Raw genomic sequence first — 20,880 nt, forward strand, 5'->3', positions numbered from 1 at the left:
TGGTTATTAAGGGTTTATATGGCCCTTACACTGACTCCTGCCTTGGTTAATTAGTGTGGGAACTTGAGATAGCGATGGTCGTTTACAGGACAAAAAGGTCATCATTAATTTATGAGCAATGTTTGCAATGCTTGTCATTTTGTTAAGCTGAATTATCTAGACAGCTCACCTTTCCATTGTGGAGAAATAAGTGAGCCCTGGCTACAACATGCCATGTGATTGCTAGCATGGATGTTTTTTTAATTAATTTCTTCTCTAAAGTTTAGAATACCTAGTTATTATTAAACATTATAAGATGTAAACCTGCAAACAAGTCGGTTACATAAGGTATAAACACATCCATGTTATCCTTGCTCTGGTATACGGTTTTGCCTTCGCGGTGCTTCCATGACTCCCAAATATGCCCTGGCTTCTTCTTAAAAAAAAGCAAAATTTCTTTGTATTGAAAAAGCTGTACCACCACCACATGCCCCACTATGCAGTTCTTGGTGACTGAAGACCAAAGGCCACAGCATGACCACGAATAACTTTTTTTGAGGAGCACCCATGGAGGCACTGTTAGGGCATTATAAGATACTTAAAGCATATCTAAAACTAAAAACAAAAATGTAATTTATTGCAGATTACCAAGCCTTAGATGTATTGGTGGTTTTGTTTTTCTTTTTTCAGGCTTTTTTCCTTTATTCCCACATGGTGATCCTTCAAATAACACATTCCCTGTCCCTTTGGGCAAGATTCACTAAAGCTGGTTCACTCAGAATCTGGTGCAACTGTACATGGTAGCCAATCAGCTTCTAACCTTAGCTCCTTCAATTAAGCTTTGGCAATAAAGCCTGGAGGTTGATTGGTTTCTATGCAGACATGCACCTAATTTCACAATCTCCAGCTTTAGTAAATAAACCCCTTTGAGTCTAAACAAATTACTTTTTTGTGTTTATGTGGCCATCTATGATCCTCACATTTGTTTGTTTCTGTCACCTTGAGAAAGGAGTCCTTTGTCGCAATGAAACTTTGGTGGTAATTGTTATTGACTCTCAGGTGTGTTGGCTGAGGGCAGGCATCTTTATTGAATAGTTGTTGACAGTGTCACCATGGACCATGCACTCCAGACTATGAAGGAAATGTACTGTATGTGTGTCTGATGCTGGATGGAGTTATAGCAAAGGTACATGGACCTCAAACATGTCTGCCTTTGTTCATGTCTATTACATTGTGGACAAATGGGACTATTCGTTTACACACTAAAGATAGGGATGTTTAAGCTTTCTTTTGAGCTCACAAGAAGTCACTAGGACTGTGGCCAAATCAACAGTTATTTTCTGTACTTGATGAAAATGGGGGGTTTGGATATGCTTTAAGTACCCCATAATGTCCTAACAGATCTGGAGACCCTGCTGCCAGACCATTAATTTTATCAAAAATCTTCCTATATAATTATGTGCATTCTAAGCATAATATTTAGCTGTAAAAATGTCACCTATGTAGATTTCCAAAAGCCATAAGACTTGCTGGGTGACACCAGTACCATCTTGAATGCATTGTAAGCACCAGCAGATTTAGAGATGCCATTTTAAGTGACACTCTGTAGTATTACCCTTCAGTGCTTCCCCAGCAGCAACTTAAAAGTTCATGTATGAAAGTGTGAATTAACAGCAATTTTTTTAGGTTGCTGATGAGGTTCTTACTTTACATATCAGTGGTTACTTGCGCTATTTTGCATGTAGGTTTAATATCAGCAAACAAAAGAAAACAAAAATCATTATAATGTAACAGAACTACAGTAACTTTACTCCTATAATATGGTCTGGTATACAATATGTCAATGATAGAAATATTTCTATATTTAATATATATTGCATTTCTATATTTCTATATTGCATTATGGCAAGAAATTGGTAAAATTCTGTTTTTAGGAGTAAGATCTTGTTCTGTAGCCAATAGCAAAAATATAGCTAGTGCCTCAAACAAATGGAAATGCCAACCAAAAGAATGAGGAAAAGTGACTGCAAGTCATTTTGAGTTCTCACTTGGGCACAGAAATTTCACTAACTCTGGCACTAACTGAATGGGACCATTGAGTGGAAGTATCAAACCTACAGCCAGTTTACCTATCCCCCCCACCGGTTCATAATATAGGAGGTACATGGGTCGATCTCAAGCTGGACATACCATTAATGTATTTTTGGGATAATATTCTAAATGTCTTAGCCAACACTTTCTGTATCAAGATCAAACAAATCACAAGGTATAAAAATAACAGATGACATTGAAGTCCATCCAACAAGAAGCATGGATCTGGTAAAAAGTCTGGCTTTTCTTATATAGCTGTAGTTCTAGTATTAAATACTGTTAAGTATACTTGGATACTTCCAATCTGCAAACTATGGCAATCACCTTTGTAAAATGGAGGCACTTGCAAGTAGGTAACTAGTAACATTTGGTGCAGAGTTATCTGCAAAGAAAAGTGTTATATCAGTTAAGATAATCCAACTTTCAGGCTAATGTAGGACATTGTTATGTGCAGTAATTATATTGTGTGTTACACTGCAGTTACACTTCCAAGTGTTCCTATAAGATTGAAGTATTCCTAAGGCCAAGTCCTATTGATTCTGTCAACTGTTATTGAGCATTCTCCAGCATGTCTGTGTTAGACGGGTTAACTTCTGATTTACGAGTATTTACCAGTCTGGCCCATCGCTAAGGAGCTTTTCCTAATTCTATGAGCTTGGTAAATATTTGGGACGACCTTCCAGAGTGTTCCTGGATTCCTTCTTAAAGAGATGGCTTGATGAGCGCACTCTCTTGAGGCTCCAGGGGTTGTGTGTTGGAGTCTCGCATTCTAGGAGATTTATATAATATGTTGGCTTACTAAATGGAAAGAAGTGTTTCAGCCTTGAGGAAAAACTTGCAGCTGTCCACTTGTGTAGAGGTAATGAGTGACTTGGAGACAAACACAAGAACCTGCTCAGCATTCCTAACTTAAGAATGGCTGTCAAGCAACCACTAAAACCTGCATCTCTAATGAGCTGCAGATCCATGAGTTGCTATAGGTCAGCAAAGTCTGTGGCAATACATAATGCATTGAAGATTAGAAGTCAGCCTGAGTTCTGAGACTGTGTCATGTGGGGCATTCCGATTGTTCCTCAACCTCCTTACAATGTCTGCAATCTGCAAATAAATTCTTCAGATTATTTCTACAAAAGGACTGGCACCCAATTATTTACTAATACCCTAGATCAAGGGTCTCCAAACTTTATAAACAAAGGGACAGTTTACTGTCCTTCAGACTTAAGAGAGGACAGACTGTAGCAATTGGGAGAAAAAAACGTTCCCGATGTTAGTGGGAATAACCAATGCCCCATCTTCGGTGTTGTCAGTTGGAGGAATAGCCTACTGTTGTTGGTGTCAACGGGAGGAATTGTGCCCCATTGTTGGTATCATAGGGAGGAATTGTGCCCCACCATTGTTGTCATTGGGCCCCATTGTTGTTGTCACTGGGAGAAATTATGTCTCATCTTTGGTGTCATTGGGAGGAATTGTGCTCCATCATTGGTCTCATTGGGTGGAATTCTGCTCCTTCATTGGTGTCAGTGCTGGGAATTATGCCCCGTTGTTGGTATAAGTGGAAAATTGTGTCCCAAGGGTCAGATTAAAGCAAGCAAAGGGCAGCCCCTGGGCTGCAGTTTAGAGATCACTGCCCTAGATAAAGAACCAGCACTGAGCTGGATGCACCTGCAACATTATAACCCAGTACAACCTAAATGAACCTGGCTGTCATGCAGATTTAATGTTGATTAGAAGCTCTAAATTCACTATGGCCTTTCATGCCCATATATTAGTTCCAGTTCAGTGCCTTAGAAAGCAATGAAGCCATAAATGGCTAGGCTATTAGTACTTTTTAGAGTGTACAGTTGCAGCCCCTGTATTTCTCTCAGTATATGTTTCCTTTAAGCAAGATTAAGGATAATGTCTAATCTCACCCTTGATAAAGTCAAAGGTCCTCTTTTTTTGGGTTTGGTTTATTAGTGCAGTAGAGGCTGCTTTCTTTGCAGAGTGAATGAGAGTAAGGTGAACCCATGTTCACTTTAAATACTCAAAAAATGTAAGGGAAATAATAAAAAAACAGGATTTGTGCTAGCAACTAACAGTTTAGGTGAGCACAAATGTATCCTATTTACTAAGCCCAGTAAACACTCACTTTGCTAATTTAACAGTCTTCTTTTTTAGTAAAGCAACACAACTGTATTCAAACTAGATTTCTCTTTTCTATCTGCTAAAGCAACAAGTCTTATCACATGTTCCAGCTAAGTAGATGCATTTTTAATGGGCAAATAGATGCCTTTAGTGGCAGTAGTCCTATGGATGTGGTGAACACACTGAACCACAATGATGAACTTTTGGAGTCTGAAAGGTGGTTTTTAAAGACTCAATTCCTTCCAAACCTACATTTATGTTTGGCTTTTAAGGATTAAGAGTTACATGCCTCTCCCTCTTCAGAAGTACCAAGTTGTTGGCCCTCTGTAGTGATTTAGTGGGTGGAGATAGGGCCCCTTTATATGCCAGCTGTGGGTGGGGAGCAGCATGATGCAGCCTGTGTCTTGACAATGTGAGTGAGAGAGCCTTCTGCAGGGTTAAACCACCTGGGCATCCAGACACTTGGGGAGCAGAGAGGGCTTGACTCCCCTGACCCTCACCTAGCAGGTCCCACATCTTGGTTTAGTAAGGCCTCTGAGCCTGAGTACTAAGTTTCCCTTCACTCCCTGCTTCTTTATTCAGCTAGTTTGGGAGCACAGCAATATCCTAGAGTTGCTAGAGTCAAAACTTACACTGGGCTATTGACTCCCAATGTGAGAGCACTGTCATTTGGAGCATTTGCTTCATACTTGGAAGTACAAGATATTTTTTGTGGTGCACACTGAATAGAGCAGCAGGGGAGCAAATAAAATGGAGGTATATACTGCGTAGGGGGCATTGAAGCAAACCAGTTGCTTTGCCCTGCAAAGTACAGGTTGGTTTAAAGCTAGTCTCTGGTTTGCCCCCATAGATACACAGTTCCTCTAAATAATTGCTGCCACAAAAAAATAAAAACACTCTACCTACCCTAATACTAAATCTGTGGTCACCTGATGCTCGATACAGTAGGCTGTGTTCCTCTTCGGTTTCCCATGTCACTGCCTGCTGCCAATGTTAGAGGGATATTAGAGAAGAGCAAAGAATACAAAAAGACCATATACATTGGCTTCATTGACTACAGCAAAGCATTTGTGTGGATCATTATAAATTTTGGAGGACGTTGTTGAAATTGGGAATACTGAAACACATAACACAGCTAGTAAAGAACCTCTACAAAAGTTAAACTGCAGTGAGAACTGAATACAGCAACACTGACTGGTTTCAGATAAAATGTGGTGTCAGGCAGGGATGTATATTATCACCTTACCTGTTCAATCTTTACAGGGAGGCCATCTTCAGAAAAGTACATTTGGAAGAAGAGTCTGTCAGTATCAGGGGCGGACTGACCATTTGGAAACTCGGGCACTGCCCGAGGACCCGGGGTCAGTAGGGGGCCCCATGAGATGCCCCTGGTACCTTTTTCATAGGCTTTTTTGAGTTTGGGCAAGGACACAGGGGCCCCATGATTCCCTATTGCCCGGGGGCCCCATGTGTTGTCAGTTCGCCCCTGGTCAGTATCAAAGTTGGTGGCCAAAACATAAGCAATCTGTGTTATGCAGATGACACAAGCAGCAAAGAAGATATGATGTATCTACTGAGAAAAGTTGTAACATGGGATTAGAACCAAGAACAAACAAGACGAAGATCAGAAACACAGAAAATGACAACAATTTTCAGTTGTACAGTGACAGAATAGAAGTTGTAAAGCATTCTAATCTCCTGGGCTCTCGCATAAACAAGGAAGCAACCAGCAGTGAGGATATATTCCACAGAATTGCATTTGGTAGCTGCACAATGTAGACTCTCAACAAAGATTTCAAATGAAAAGTAATTGCACTGAAAACAAAGATTGACTTGTCTGTGCTCTCATTTTCTCAGTTGTCGAATATGGTTGTGAAAGATGGACACTACTTAAACAGGATAGAAAGAAGATTGACTCATTTGGGTTTTGGTGCTGGAGAAGGATTTTATGTGTGCTGTGTACAGCCCATAGAACTAATAGATTGATTTTGGAATAGATCAAACCGGCTATGTCACTAGAAGCCCAAATGATGAAGTTGCAACTATCCTATTTTGGTCACACTGTTATACAGTAAGAAAGAGATCACTGGAGAAGGAAATAATGTTTGGGAACATCTAATGAACCAGGCAAAGAGGGAGACTACTAGGTGGTTGGACACATTGACTGCAGTTGTGGGGATGACTTCGGGGATCTCGCCAGTCTATCATAAAACCAACTTCTTTTTAGAGCACTTATTCATCAGGTCGCTAGAACTCAGACTGCAGTTGATGGCACTTAATAATAATAATAATAATAATAAAAAAGTGCAAAGGAAGATTATAAACCCTGTCTTTTTCTTTTTTGCCATCTGTGTCCAAGTGGGGAGATTTCCCTTCACTTTCCATTTAGTAGCCAAAACAGGAAAAGGGAGGAAGTCCTTCTAAAATGAGAGAATCCTTGGCTGTCAATGGAACTACAAGCAGAGAGGGCAAATCTCTCTAACAGGGACACAGACAATACTGACATCAGTGGTTCATATAGTGAACTCGGTGTATAGCTATAGAGGTTATCATAGAGGACAAGGGGGCACTCTACATCTGGAGGAAAAGAAAGTTAATCTCCAAACACGGAAAGGTTTCTTCACAGTGAGAGCTGTGAAAATGTGGAATAGACTCCCTCAAGAGTTAGTTCCGGCCAGCTCAGTGGATTGCTCTAAAAAAGGCCTGGATTCTTTCTTAGATACACAGAATATAAAGGGATACCAACATTTATAGGTAAAGTTGATCCAGGGAATATCCGATTGCCTCTCGGAGGATCAGGAAGATATTTTTTTCCCTGTAGGAGCAAATTGGATCATACTTTGCTGGGTTTTTGCCTTCCTCTGGATCAACTGTATGTATAGGATTATAACTTTTTTTTTTTTAATGGTTGAACTGGATGGACTTTTGTCTTTTTTCAGCCAGACAAACTATGTAACTATGTAATCCATTTTCATTCTATCCAAAGCTAAAAACTTGTTTGCCTTTAGTTATACTTTAACCACTTATGTACAACTATACGTTTATCAACAGAGAATTAGTGGCCCTTTAATTACCCGGGGCTGTTTATGAACAGCATATCTGTCGGGCGGCTGATCCATCAGTTAATTGCTGTGTACCCAGCTGTCATTAGATGACTGGGTACACAGAGACACTGTACCTAGTCAATCCGAGGGTATGGGTACCACTTCAACAGGGGAAGAGCAGAGATCAGTTATTTTCAATGGGTACAGAATGAACAGATCAGCGGCTGCAGCTGCTGATTCATTCATTCTGTTGCAGTTATGCTGAAAATTTTTTTCACCCTTTTCTGCCCCCAGCACACACTTATTAACTATATTGTTGTCCCTAGTGGCCTGTAAAACTAATTTTTCAGCACGCATTTTGGTGCATTCACAACGCGTTCACCACATGGTAAATCACGGCTGCTAACTGCGCTTGGGGTGTCATTAACAATTAATGGCTCTGCATGAAGCATGTTTGCAGTGAGTTTCCAAACATGTGGCAAAAGGCACTTTGTCGTGCATTCTGCAAATGCTAAGTGTGGATGTGGCCTCACAGCACTGATAACTGAAACTTGGCCTGGTAATGAAGGAATACTACAGGCTGGTAAAAACCAGTTAAATACAGTATGGTAACACCAAATTTGTGGAAAGGTTATTTAAGCTTTAGCTTATGGTGAAAACTATTTAAGTGGTGCTTGACTGCCCCTTGGTATATGATTCTTTTTTCAGACTAAATTTCGGAAACTGATACTTTATATATAAAACTGTGAATAGTAGTAATGTATTGCTGCAAGGATTGGTAATTTGGTTGGGAAAAAGTGTAACGAGAAGGGCTGCTAAGTAAAATCTTGTCTCTCTTTACGATAGAGAGATTTCCGAGCTGCAAGTGAATTTACAGGTAGAAGATAGTTCAGTGTATAGTCGTCATAGTATTGTTGTGTGCAGCATTCCTCTTTTCCTGACTGCAGGTATCTGCCATTGTTTCCCCCCACCCTCTTGGGAATATCCATAATTCATGTGCTCTATGTGTACAGTGGAGTAGGAGAGGGTGGAGGTGCCAGTGCAAGCTGAACAGGTACGGCTACAGGTGAGTTCTTCTATGTGTATGCCCAATGCTTTATCATATTAGAGAATGGAGCATTATTTAAAGAACAAAAAATGCAGACACATGTTATGTCTATCATATGGATACAAAATCAGCTGACTATTGAATCTGAGTTAGGGTAATGTCTGTATGGTTTGCATGCTGGATGTTCCCTAAAGTGGACCTGAACTGAGAAAGTCAAGATTTGCTCTGTTATAAGGAAGAATTAGAAATTCTAAAGTGATATTAGAGTATTTTTTTCTAAGTGAGTTGCTAATGCAGAACTTACATGCTCTTTCTGTTTTTATCATTTATCTCTTCTGAGCTTTCTCCTCATATGTAAGTGTCAGCTGGTCCTGCTGGGACCTATAGAGTCCTGCTGGAATCTCCAGCTTATGTGTTCTCCCAACTCCTCCAGGTATGTGGGTGCAGCCTGTGTCTGCTGGGACCTATAGAGTCCCACTGGAGTATCCAGTTCATGTGCCCCCCCAACTCCAGGTATGTGTGAGCCCCTTGTGCCTGTTGGGAACTAGAATCCTGCTGGAGTCTCCAGTTCATATGTGCGCCTAACTTCACGTATGTGGGTGCCTCCCTGTGCCTGCTGGAACCTTTAGAGTCCTACTGGGGTAACCAGTTCCTGTGTGCTTCCAGCTCCAGGTATGTGGGTACCCCCTGTGCCTTCTGGGACCTATAAAGTCATAGTTACATAGTTAGCCTGGCTGAAAAAAGACAAAAGTCCATCCAGTTCAACTATGAAAAAAAAAAACAAGTTATAAATCTACACCCACAGTTGATCCAGAGAAAGTAAAAAAAAAAAAAAAAAACAGCAAAGCATGATCCAATTTGCTCTTGCAGAGGAAAAAAGTCCTTCCTGATCCCCCGAAAGGCATTCGGATATTCCCTGGATCAACTTTACCCATAAATGTTAGTATCCAGTTATATTATGTGTATCTAGATAAGAATCCAGGGCTTTTTTAAAGCAATCCACTGAGCTGGCCAACTCTTGAGGGAGTCTATTCCACATTTTCACAGCTCTTACAGTGAAGAAACGTTTCTGTATTTAGCGATTAAATCTCTTTTCCTCCAGATGTAAAGAGTGCCCCCTTGTCCTCTGTGATGATTCAGAATAACTCCTACACTGAGTTCACTATATGAACCACTGATGTATTTATACATGTTGATCATATTTCCCCTTAACCTCCTCTTCTCAAGAGAGAATAAATTCAGTTCCTCTAATCTTTCCTCATAGCTGAGCTCCTCCATGCCTCTTATCAGTTTGGTTGCCCTTCTCTGTACTTTCTCCAGTTCCCCAATGTTCTTTTTGTGAATTGGTGCCCAAAACTGAACTGTATATTCCAAATGAGGTCTTACTAATGATTTGTACCGGGGTAATATGATATCTCTCTCTCTCTGGAGTCTATACCTCTTTTAATACAAGAGAGGATTTTGCTCGCTTTAGAAACCGCAGCTTGGCATTGCATGCCATTATTAAGCTTGTGATCTACCAGAACTCCCAGATCCTTCTTCACCATTGATTCCCCCAGTTGTACCCCCCTGGTATGTATGACGCATGCATATTCTTAGCCCCCAAGTGCAGAACCTTACATTTATCAACATTAAACCTCATTTGCCACATAATTGCCCTATTAAACAGTGGAAACATCCTGTAAGGATGTTATTCCACTGCAAAGCGTGGTGTCATCTGCAAAGACTGCAACTGTATTTTTAATCCCAGACCCTATATCGTTTATAAATATATTAAAAAGTAAGGGTCCCAACACTGAACCTTGGGGTACACCACTGACAACCCTAGACCATTCAGAGTATGAATCATTAACCACTACTCTCTGAATACGATCTTTTAGCCAGTTTTCTATCCATTTACATATGGATTTTTTCAAGCCTGTAGGCTTTACCTTACACATTAGCCGCGTGTGGGGAACTGTGTCAAATGCTTTTGCAAAATCCAAGTATACCACATCCACCGCCACTCCTCTGTCCAAGTATACCACGTCCACCGCCACCCCTCTGTCCAAGGTTTTGCTCACCTCCTCATAAAAAGAAATCAGATTTGTTTGACAACTTCTGTCTTTCATGAATCCATGCTGTCTGTCGCTTAAAATATTTTTTTTCCAGCAAGAACTCATCTATGTGGTCTTTTATTAAACTCTCCAGTATCTTCCCAGCTACAGATGTTAAACTAACAGGTCTATAATTACTTGCTAAAGATTTTGATCCCTTTTTAAATATTGGCACCACATTGGCCTTATGCCAATCCAGTGGTACTATGCCAGTCATTAAAGAGTCCCTAAAAATTAGAAACAATGACTTTGAATGACAGAGCTCAATTCTTCAACGACCTGTGGATGTATGCCATCCGGTCCAGGCGCTTTACTCACCTTTATTCTGTCTAAACATTTTGGATCATAGCAATTGTGAGCCAATGTGGATCATCTGGGGCTGTGTCAATACGTGCCCATTGTGGACAAGAGCTCCTTTGTATAGACAGAGCTGAAGAAGGTATTTAATAAATTTGTCTTCTCTTTGTCACCCACTCTAGATTATTTTGTAATGTGCCTACATGCTCAGACCGGACCTTTTTACTATTAATATGTTTGAAGAATTTTTTGGGGGGTTAGTCCTGCTATCTTATGCAATCTGTCATTCGTTTTTGCAGCCTTGGTTTCCTTTTTACATATTCTGTTATATTCTTTGTTATGTTTAAATGATAATAGTGTACCCTCATTTTTATATTTAATAAAAGCTCTTTTCTTATTATTTATAGCTTTTTTAACTTTGGCCATAAGCCACATAGTTTGATTTGTAGCCTTTAAACTTGTTGCCCATGGGAATATGTTTTGCAGTGTGTTCACATACAGCCTTTTTGAAGAACTCAGATTTCTGTGTGGTGTTCATCGATGCCAATATTTCCTCCCAGTCTAAGTCTAAGAGAGCAGCTCTCAGCCTTGGAAAATTAGCTTTCTTAAAGTTGAGCATTTTATTTTTCCCGTATGTGTTTGTTGTTTACAGCTAACAATAAATGAAATCATGTTAATCCTCTACAAATCTGCCTTCCTCACTTACACCTCCTCCCTCCACGCCGCCAAGCAGGCTTACTTCGTAAACCTGATCAACACCCTCTCCTCCTGCCCTCGCCGACTCTTCTCCACCTTCAACTCCCTACTCTCTCCCCCCCCCCTCCTCCACTCAGTACCTCACTCACCGCCCGTGAAATTGCCACTCATTTCCACAACAAGATTGATGCAATCCGTCAGGAAATAGTCAACTCGCAATCTACCTCCCCACCTAGCCTCCCCCCCCTATCTCCCCCTCATCTCTTCCCTCCTCTGACCTCGCAACCGCACTGCCCCTCTGCACACCCAAGACCCCGCTTACCGTAACCCCCCCAGCTCTGCACTCCTTCAGCCCCGCTACCACTGAGGAAGTTACCAGGGTCTTCTCAGAAGCCCGCCTCACTACCTGCCCCCTGGACCCTATCCCCTATCGACTCCTCTGGTCACCCCCCTCTTCCCTCATCTGCTCCCTCACCCACATCTTCAATCTCTCCCTCTCTACCGGCATATTCCCCTCCCCCCTAAAGCATGCTCACATCACCCCCATACTCAAAAAGCCCTCCCTGGACCCCACTGACCCAAACAACCTCAGACCCATCTCCCTGCTGCCACTCACTTCCAAACTCCTGGTGCGCTTAGTCTACGACCGCCTAAGCGCCCACCTAACTGACAACAACCTCCTTGATCCACTACAGTCTGGCTTCCGTCCCCTACACTCCACCGAAACCGCCCTCCTCAAACTCACCAATGACCTGCTAACCGCCAAAGCCAAAGGTGACTACTCTGTCCTCCTCCTCCTGGACCTCTCCGCAGCCTTCGACACAGTTGACCACCCCCTCCTCCTTAATAAACTACTCTCCCTTGGCATCAGAGACACCGCTCTCTCCTGGTTCTCCTCTTACCTATCCCGACGCTCCTTCAGCGTTTCCTACAATGGTGCCACCTCCCCTTCCCTCCCTCTCTCTGTTGGGGTCCCCCAGGGCTCTGTCCTTGGACCCCTTCTCTTCTCCATCTACACCTCCTCCCTTGGCAAACTCATACACTCCCACGGCTTCAACTACCACCTCTACGCTGATGACACTCAAATTTACCTCTCCACCCCCCACCTCACCCCCACTTTCTCCGCCCGCATCACTCACCTCCTAAACGACATCTCTGACTGGATGTCGCTCCATTTCCTCAAGCTTAACCTCTCCAAAACCGAGCTTCTCGTCTTCCCCCCTGCCCGCGCCCCCCCCCCATCCTATCCATCACTACTAACATCACCACCATCAATCCCGCCCCGCAAGCCAAAGTCCTTGGAGTCATTCTGGACTCTAACCTCTCCTTCCAACCTCATGTTGAAAGTAGGTAGGTGGTCTTTTTCCTGTTCCGTGGGGGCCCCCTCAAGATACCAACGGTCACACCTGGACACAGCTACGAGATCTCGGAAAGTGAATGCACTCAAATCACCTCAGTTGCGATTGCAAACACTTCAGTTTTATTGGCATAACATCAGGGTTATTATACTGTAGTCTTTAGGCAAACACACCCTCAGACCTTCCAATCAAATACATGTACATTATTTTACCTTAACTCAACAATTATTTGTATGAGGTTTGCATTTTCACTCTTCTGCTTTATCTATCATACCATATCTGCTCTATCGCCCAGGCCATGGCTGTAATCTGACCCAACGCCCAGACCATGGCTCTAATCTGACCTAACACCCAAGTTGTGGTTAAAACTTTTCAGAAGTGAGAGTAAACCTTATCTGCTTTTTTGTAAGGGTTTGCAAAAACACTCATTTCTACATGAAGCTGAGATAGACAGTTTTGTTAGTGTGCACACATCTCATATATATATATTAAACTAGCATCTTGTATTAGTGTATACAAAATGGATTCAGCTATATTCCACTTAATCCTTTCAGTCCCCTCTTTTACCACATAGTGATAACACTTTTCATTGACTTACTCTCCCTATCGTCTCAATCCCATGCATTTCCTCATATTGTTGAAGCAAAAACATTTCCTCCCTTTCCTTCTCATTAATTCTCATTTTGATACACATGATCATTCGGTATAACAGATATCCCATAAAAATCAATAAGAAAAACATAATCATGAGGGAGATCAATTTTCTAAAGCTGCTGAATATGTTCCTAAACCAGGAACCATCTCCTATGCCCTTAAAGGGATTCCACCCCACTCAGCTATAGCTCTAGCTTCAGCTTGGAGATCCTCCACCTTTACCCTATGCTTATTAATCATTTCATAGTAATCTGGTATTTCAGCGGTTGTATTGTGTACCCAGGTACAGCACTTATAATCAGTGGTGGATTCACAAAGCCCAGTCAGTGCTGCACCAATTTGTTCTACCTTCATCTCATTAATAAGCACTTGTTTTCTTAAGGCCCGTAATTCTACGTTAATAAGACTTATTTCAGCTTGTGTTTCATTTATTATTTGATCCTTAATAAGTGAGTAGTTATTAAGTCTCCTCATTAATTCTATTCCCCATCCAGTCCATGTAGGAAACCATGACCAAGCCTGGTCTTCTACCTTGAACAAATCTCTCTTATATCTATGTTTCAGAGGATACCAGGGATGATTACTGGCCAATAGGGCATCACTATGTTTTCCTCCTATAACATCCATCACTGGTACCAAAGTGGCCAAATAGCACCAACCCTCCTGATCCCGGGGAATCCATGGGTAACAAACTTTCCCACAGCACACCTGGACTCCCTGAGTAAAAGCTACTGATTGGCTTTTCCATCCTTTGCTTACATTGGAGTCAGGGTAACCCACTAGGGCTAAATTAATAAAAACTCGTCCTAATCCGTAATGTTTTGGGTGATCTTTTTGGTCAATTATTTTTTTAATATAATTCTCCCATTCTCCCTCAGTTGTATTTATTTGTATAAAATGACCACCTGTAGGTTCCTTCCCAGTAATATTTAATTCAGATTTACTGCAAAACTCTTCCCCTTCTCTCGACCCCTTACCCAGATGAAAACACCATTTGGGTTTCATAACAACCCCCAATACCTCAAATTTAGGTTGGGTGGTAACATTAGTTAATATAATACTCAGGTTACCCTCCAACATAGTTGTGACATTTAGGGGTACTGCATATATGGGTATGCTCATAGTTTCAGGGTGGAGCATGCTACAAACCCAACAACTTTTAAACCCTGAGAATTTAGCATACTTATATTTAAACTTCAGTAATGACATATTTTCAGTTGTAGACCTCTTCTGTCTTTTTACAGGCATGGTACACCCAAAATTAGCAACCACTTTGCTTCCCTTCTGAACATATAACAGAAAACCTTCATTCCATTTACAAGTTAGTGCCTGACTACACTCATCCATAATGCAACATGTAAAGTTATGTGTAGTACTAATGTCTATTTTACATTGACCTTTAAAAGGTATCAGATGGGTATATGTTTGGTTAGCTCCTTTTACCATATGTGATTCAGATGGGCTATTCCATATTAATGTAGTACATGACTTATTCTCATTTGGTTGTGATAAGGTACAATCCCCCACCCATCCTGAACTCCCAGAGGGTTTTTGAACCACTGGCCCCTTTCTATCATATGAATTCTCCAATAGAAACCAGAGTGGGACGATGATAATAGTCACTATTGATAAGATAATAATCAAGTTCATCCAGTCCTCATGGGGATCCAATAGGTTGGGTAGCAAAGTTCTTGGCTCCTTCTTCTGTTGGTTGATCAGCTTGCTTGTGTCTCTCATCTTGGGAAATCCTTTTGACTCTTGATGCATGGATCCAGGTGCCTGATCCTTCAGTAAGAACAGCTGTACCTGTAATGGCCACGATCACTGTAGGTTCTCCAAACCGGGGTCTCACCCTTGGATCCAGTCTTCGGATCACCACTTGATCACCTACCTCGAAGGGGTGGGTTGGTTGATCTGCAGGTAAAGGAAAAGAGGCGGCAACATCACAATATTCCCTATTCAGCTTTTCACACAATGCTTTTACATATTCTGCCTGTATCACCTATAAATCTCCTTTCTGCCACAGAGGAGGTTGCTGTCTAGTCCAAGGGGTAGGGAATGGTCTGCCCATTAGTATCTCAAAGGGAGACAACTTACTCCGTTTATGAGGTGTCATCCTTATTTCAGCTAGTATAGCAGGTAACACAGCTGGCCAATTCTTCAGAGTCCCTCCTGTGGCTTTCACTAATTTATCCTTAATTGTTCTATTCATTCTTTCCACTACTCCAGAACTCTGAGGGTGATAAGGAATATGGAGCTTCCATTGAATACTCAAAGCCTTTGAGACTCCCTGAGTCACTGCTGCAGTAAAAGCTGGTCCCTGATCGCTTTCTATGAACAAAGGACAACCCCATCTAGGGATGATTTCCTTACACAAAACCTTGACCACTGTCTCTGCTGTTTCATTCCTACATGGGAAAGCTTCTGGCCAACCTGAAAATCTGTCTACTACCACCAACAACTTATCTCCTTCTTTTGATTTAGGGAGATGTGTAAAATCTATCTGTAGATGTGTGAATGGTGCCTCAGGGGGTGTTAAATGTTCATGTTTCCCATGCTGGCCATGCCCAGGGTTGTTTTGTAAACAAGTAAGGCACTTTCCCAATGTTTCCTCCACCAAATCATGGAGAAACCATACACAAAACTGTTTGCGCATTTCTTTCTCCACTAACTGTTTTCCCTTATGACCTACACCATGAAAATTTTGAATGAATAATACAGCAGCTGCCTGTGGAAGTCCTACAATCCCCTCTTTTGACATAAGACCATGTTTGTCTTGTGTCAAACCTCTGCTAGCCCAAAAATCAACTTCACTCTCAGAGGCTTGTGCCTGCAGTGTACCTAAAAGCTCATTTGACAGTAGGGATGGAGTGGACAACATTACCATAGATAGATCTGCTCGATTATGCAGTTGCCCTGCAGTTTTTGCAGCTGCATCTGCCATAGCATTGCCTTTTGTGACTGGGTCTTTGGCATTAGTATGTGCCCGCACTTTAATGACCGCTATCCTTCTTGGAAGTTGGAGTGCAGCAAGCAAATCCTGGATCAAAGAATGATGGGATATTGACTTGCCATCGGCCGTAGTAAAACCACGGCGTTGCCAAATACGGCCAAAATCATGTACAACCCCAAAGACATACCTAGAATCTGTGTATATGTTAACATCTCGATCTTGATAAAGAGTGCAAGCTCGTGTTAGGGCCACTAATTCAGCTGCTTGTGCACTGGGGTAGGGGATGGAACCTGTTTCAATAATAAGAGGTGGTTCTACTACTGCATAGCCTGTGATGTATGTAGCATCACTAGGGCGTGTACAAGATCCATCGACAAACACATCAGGGGCTCCAGGAATCGGAGTCTCCAACATATCTAGTCGCGGAGAAGTGTCAGCTTGGATAACATCCAGGCAATTGTGTTCCTCCTGCAATTCTGGTGACCTTGTGTTGTGAAGATTAAGCAGGGAGGACAATAAAAGAGATGGTCCTGATGTAGATGGGCTGTATTTAACTGTGAGATTATTGGTGGATGTCAAAATTACTTCACATCCCGCCAGGCGTTGTGCTGACATGTGTTGAGTGTTAATGTTTTTCAGTACATGTAGGACATGATGAGATGTGTGTAATATCAATGGGTTTCCCAAAACTATGATAGATGCCATTTCCACAGCCAAGGCACACACAGACAAAGCTTGGAGACACCCCGGCATGCCCTGGACCGGGATGGGCATTGTTTTTGATAAATATGCTACCGGCCTCATGGCACCTCCGTGCTCTTGAGCTAGTACTGCAGCCATGGTTTTACATGCAGATTGACAATACAAATTAAAGGATTTAGTATAATCCGGTAACCCTAATGCGGGAGACGAGACCAGTGCTGTCTTCAAATATTCAAATGCCTGCACCAATGGCAGCGTCCATTCAATACGATCTGGCTGATCTTTCAGTGTCACTTGGCGTAATACATTGTCATAATAAGAACAGTCAGGAATCCACTGTCTACAATAGTTTACCATACCTAAGAAGGATTGCATCTGAACCTTAGTTTCTGGTTTTGGTTGTTGACATATTGCTGCCACTCTCCTTGGGCTCAGCCCCCTCTGGCCCTCAGACAATACAAATCCTAGGTACTCAACTTGTGGTGCCACAAACTGCATCTTTTTGCGAGAGACTTTCTGTCCCTGATCAGCCAGAAACCGTAACAATGATAATGAATCAGCCTGACACGCCTTCTCGCTCACAGAACTAATCAGTAAATCATCCACGTATTGGATAAGTACTGAACCATGGGTGGGTACCCAGTCATTGAGCATGGATCTACTGGCCATGGTATATGCTGCCGGCGAGTCTACATAGCCCTGAGGGAGACGGGTCCAGGTTAGCCTCTCCCCTTGAAAACAAAAAGTAAACAATACCTGTGTCTCCGGGTCAACTGGGACACTAAAAAATGCATTTGACAGATCAATTACTGTAAAATGTGTGGCGCTGGCAGGTATAGCATTTACCAAAGTTGTTATATCTGGGACTACAGGGGCAATAGGAATGACCAGATCGTTAATCGCCCTGAGATCTTGTACTATTCTCCACTCACCATTGGGCTTTTTTACCGGATTAATGGGAGTATTGTAGGGGGATACTACCAGCTTCAGTATTCCCCTCCTTTTAAAATACTCCACAATAGGTTTAAGTCCGTCTATTTTTTCTTTGGACAGTGGGTATTGTTTATGATAAACAGGGTTCCTGGTTTTAAGGGTGGCTTTATACGGTGTGCAGTCAATGAGGCCTGCATCCGTTGTGTTCTTAGTCCATAGGTTTTCAGGGAGCTTATTTAAATCATGATCCATAGCTGGACAGATTAAGAAAGGTGTGTCCAATAGCATACCTTCCTCCGTGATAGACATCACGACTTTAAGGTCAGCTAACAAATCTCGGCCCAATAGGGACACAGGACAATGCGGGAGCACATGAAATTTATGATACCAGACCTGTCCATCTTTTGCTTGTACCGGGAGGGGAGGTGTAATGCAAGTGGGGGTTTCCTTTCCCTCGATCCCTATTGATCGAGTGTTACTCGAGTAAATATCCAGGGGGGTCCCATACTTACAATGCCATTGTTTTAAAAATTCCTTATTTAATGTTGAGGCAGTAGCCCCTGTATCTACTAAAAAAGTGCAGAAGACTTCACCCACTGTAAGTGTAATCATGAGATTTTCCGAAAATGAATCGGAACAACTAAAAGATGGAAACAAAGGCACTGTTGAAGAAGCATGCTCGAGCGGACCCTGGCCTCCCTATTTATTTTTATTAGTCCAGTCCACATTGTACCTGGGGCGTTGTCCCTGAGGATACTGTTGTTGACCTCGCCTATTGGCGGCTGCCTGTTCCCTTCTCACCTCATCAAACTGTCTCTCCTCATCCGTGGGCTCCCTTCTCTAAAACTGTACTCCTGGAGCAGTACACTCCCGACGGAAATGCCCCTCCTCCCCACAATTGTAACATCATAGGACCCGTTTAAAGGGCCGGCGCTGGTACTGACGCCGCTCCCTGGGTCTGTCCTCCCAGTCATCCCTATGTGCCAGTGCCTGTACTTGGGGCTTCTTTGTTCCCTTCTCAAAAATTCCTGCTGCATCTTTACTAAGAATCCATTTTTCAAAATCTAGTGCAGATTTATCTTCCCAACCATCATACAATTGTCTAATTGCTAAACTAACATATGGTAGTGCCCCATTCATCCAAGATTGGATAAAAAGTGATCCACACTCTCTACCAATCAGATCCATTCCCCCTTCCTCCAACCAGACTTTCTTAAACCTTTTAATAAAGTCAGTAGCAGTCTCCGTGACATTTTGTCGACATGCTACTATTGGAGCAAATGATTTCCTTTGTTTGTATAGCCTAAACAATTCACATGTCACCTCCTCCCATGCAGCATCCCATTGTGCTCTAGTACGTAAAGGATACTGATCTACTCCCTGTGATCGGTCCCACTTTTTGTAACCAGCTCCATCTTCATTATTAAAAATTTTACAATTTTCCCATTCAAACTCTCCTGTAATATCTCCCAATACTTTCTCAATTATCAACCTGCAATCTTCCATTGTATAGTTCCTTCCTACACATGTCCTTTTTAGCCAGGATACCGCCCCACCCGGGGATTTCCTTGGATTAGGGCATCCCTGTACTATAGCATCCAGCTCCTTGGGATCTATTGCCTTTAAAATCAGCTGCTCCCCAATCATCATGAATGGAAAGGCTGAATTCATCATATCTAGCTCAGCTGTCTCATCTTTAACTTCCCCCTTGTTACTTTCTGCTGACCTAAGAATTCTATCACTCTTTTCTACCTTCTTTGTCTTCCTCTTTACTTTCCCTTTACCCCTCTCAGTATCCCTTTGACTAACACTCCCAGTTTCCCCATCTGAGCTAGATTCTTCTGACTCCCCTGTATATATCTGGGAAGCAGCAATAAGAACCTCTTCATCTTCATCTACTTGTTTTACCTGTGGGAGTGCTGGGTATAATGGGGCTGCATGTGGAGCTGTAGGGGCAGGATGTGCCTCGCTGTGTTTGTATGGCGGTGGTGGTGTGAAATCATTTGCTACAATTAGAGTCTTATAGCCTGGTGCATACTTCAACCAATTCTTACCCCCTTCATACATATAATTCTTGTCCCAATCTGGATTTCCAGTCCCCCAGATACCTACCTGAGGCTGTTCATGCAAACACATTCCTCTAATCATATCCATACACATAGTGTCATTTCCCCCTTCACAAGGAAAACTAGCTCCACCCAGTCTTTTTGACCATCCCACTAAATTATCCACCCAGGGATTAACATAATAAATATCATAAGGGGATACCCTTGCTACATATTCTTTACAAGTTTCATTTAAGGTAGATGTGTTCTTTCCCCTCAGCTTTCTAGTTTTTCTAAACAACTTAATCAACTTTTGTGGCGGCACATGACGAGGTCCTTCCTCCTTACCTGAGGAATTACCCATAGCAGTAAATTAGTAAACTAACAAACAAGACAAAAAAACAACAATAACACACTTTTTACAAATAATACAAAGTGCTGTGCCAGGTGTGTCCTGGTATTATTCCCCGAGCCGAGAATCCCTTAGTCTCGCTCCTAAAACTCCAACCACCAAATTTCCCTGAAGTTCAGAATAATTACCTCGGTAAAGAAAGCAATAAAAAATAAAACTCTCACTTACCTTGGCAATTATCCCACTTTCTGACACCACTGAAAGTAGGTAGGTGGTCTTTTTCCTGTTCAGTGGGGCCCCCTCAAGATACCAACGGTCACACCTGGACACAGCTACGAGATCTCGGAAAGTGAATGCACTCAAATCACCTCAGTTGCGATTGCAAACACTTCAGTTTTATTGGCATAACATCAGGGTTATTATACTGTAGTCTTTAGGCAGACACACCCTCAGACCATCCAATCAGATACATGTACATTGTTTTACCTTAACTCAACAATTATTTGTA

At 42.1% G+C, this 20,880-nt stretch overlaps 1 long non-coding RNA gene across 1 annotated transcript; it reads right to left on the bottom strand.

The window, feature by feature from the left end:
- Positions 1–12,832: 12,832 nt before the first annotated feature.
- Positions 12,833–20,675, bottom strand: LOC149444133 (uncharacterized). Its single transcript, XR_016306550.1, has 2 exons — positions 20,601–20,675; positions 12,833–15,301 (listed from the first exon to the last, which is right to left on the bottom strand). It is a non-coding gene; the product is annotated as an uncharacterized LOC149444133 (long non-coding RNA).
- Between the last annotated feature and the right edge of the window lie 205 nt (positions 20,676–20,880).

Source organism: Staurois parvus, unplaced genomic scaffold (assembly GCF_062004578.1).
Source record: "Staurois parvus isolate SC_StPar_1 unplaced genomic scaffold, SC_StPar_1.0 ptg000813l, whole genome shotgun sequence".
Classification (NCBI taxonomy): domain Eukaryota; kingdom Metazoa; phylum Chordata; class Amphibia; order Anura; family Ranidae; genus Staurois; species Staurois parvus.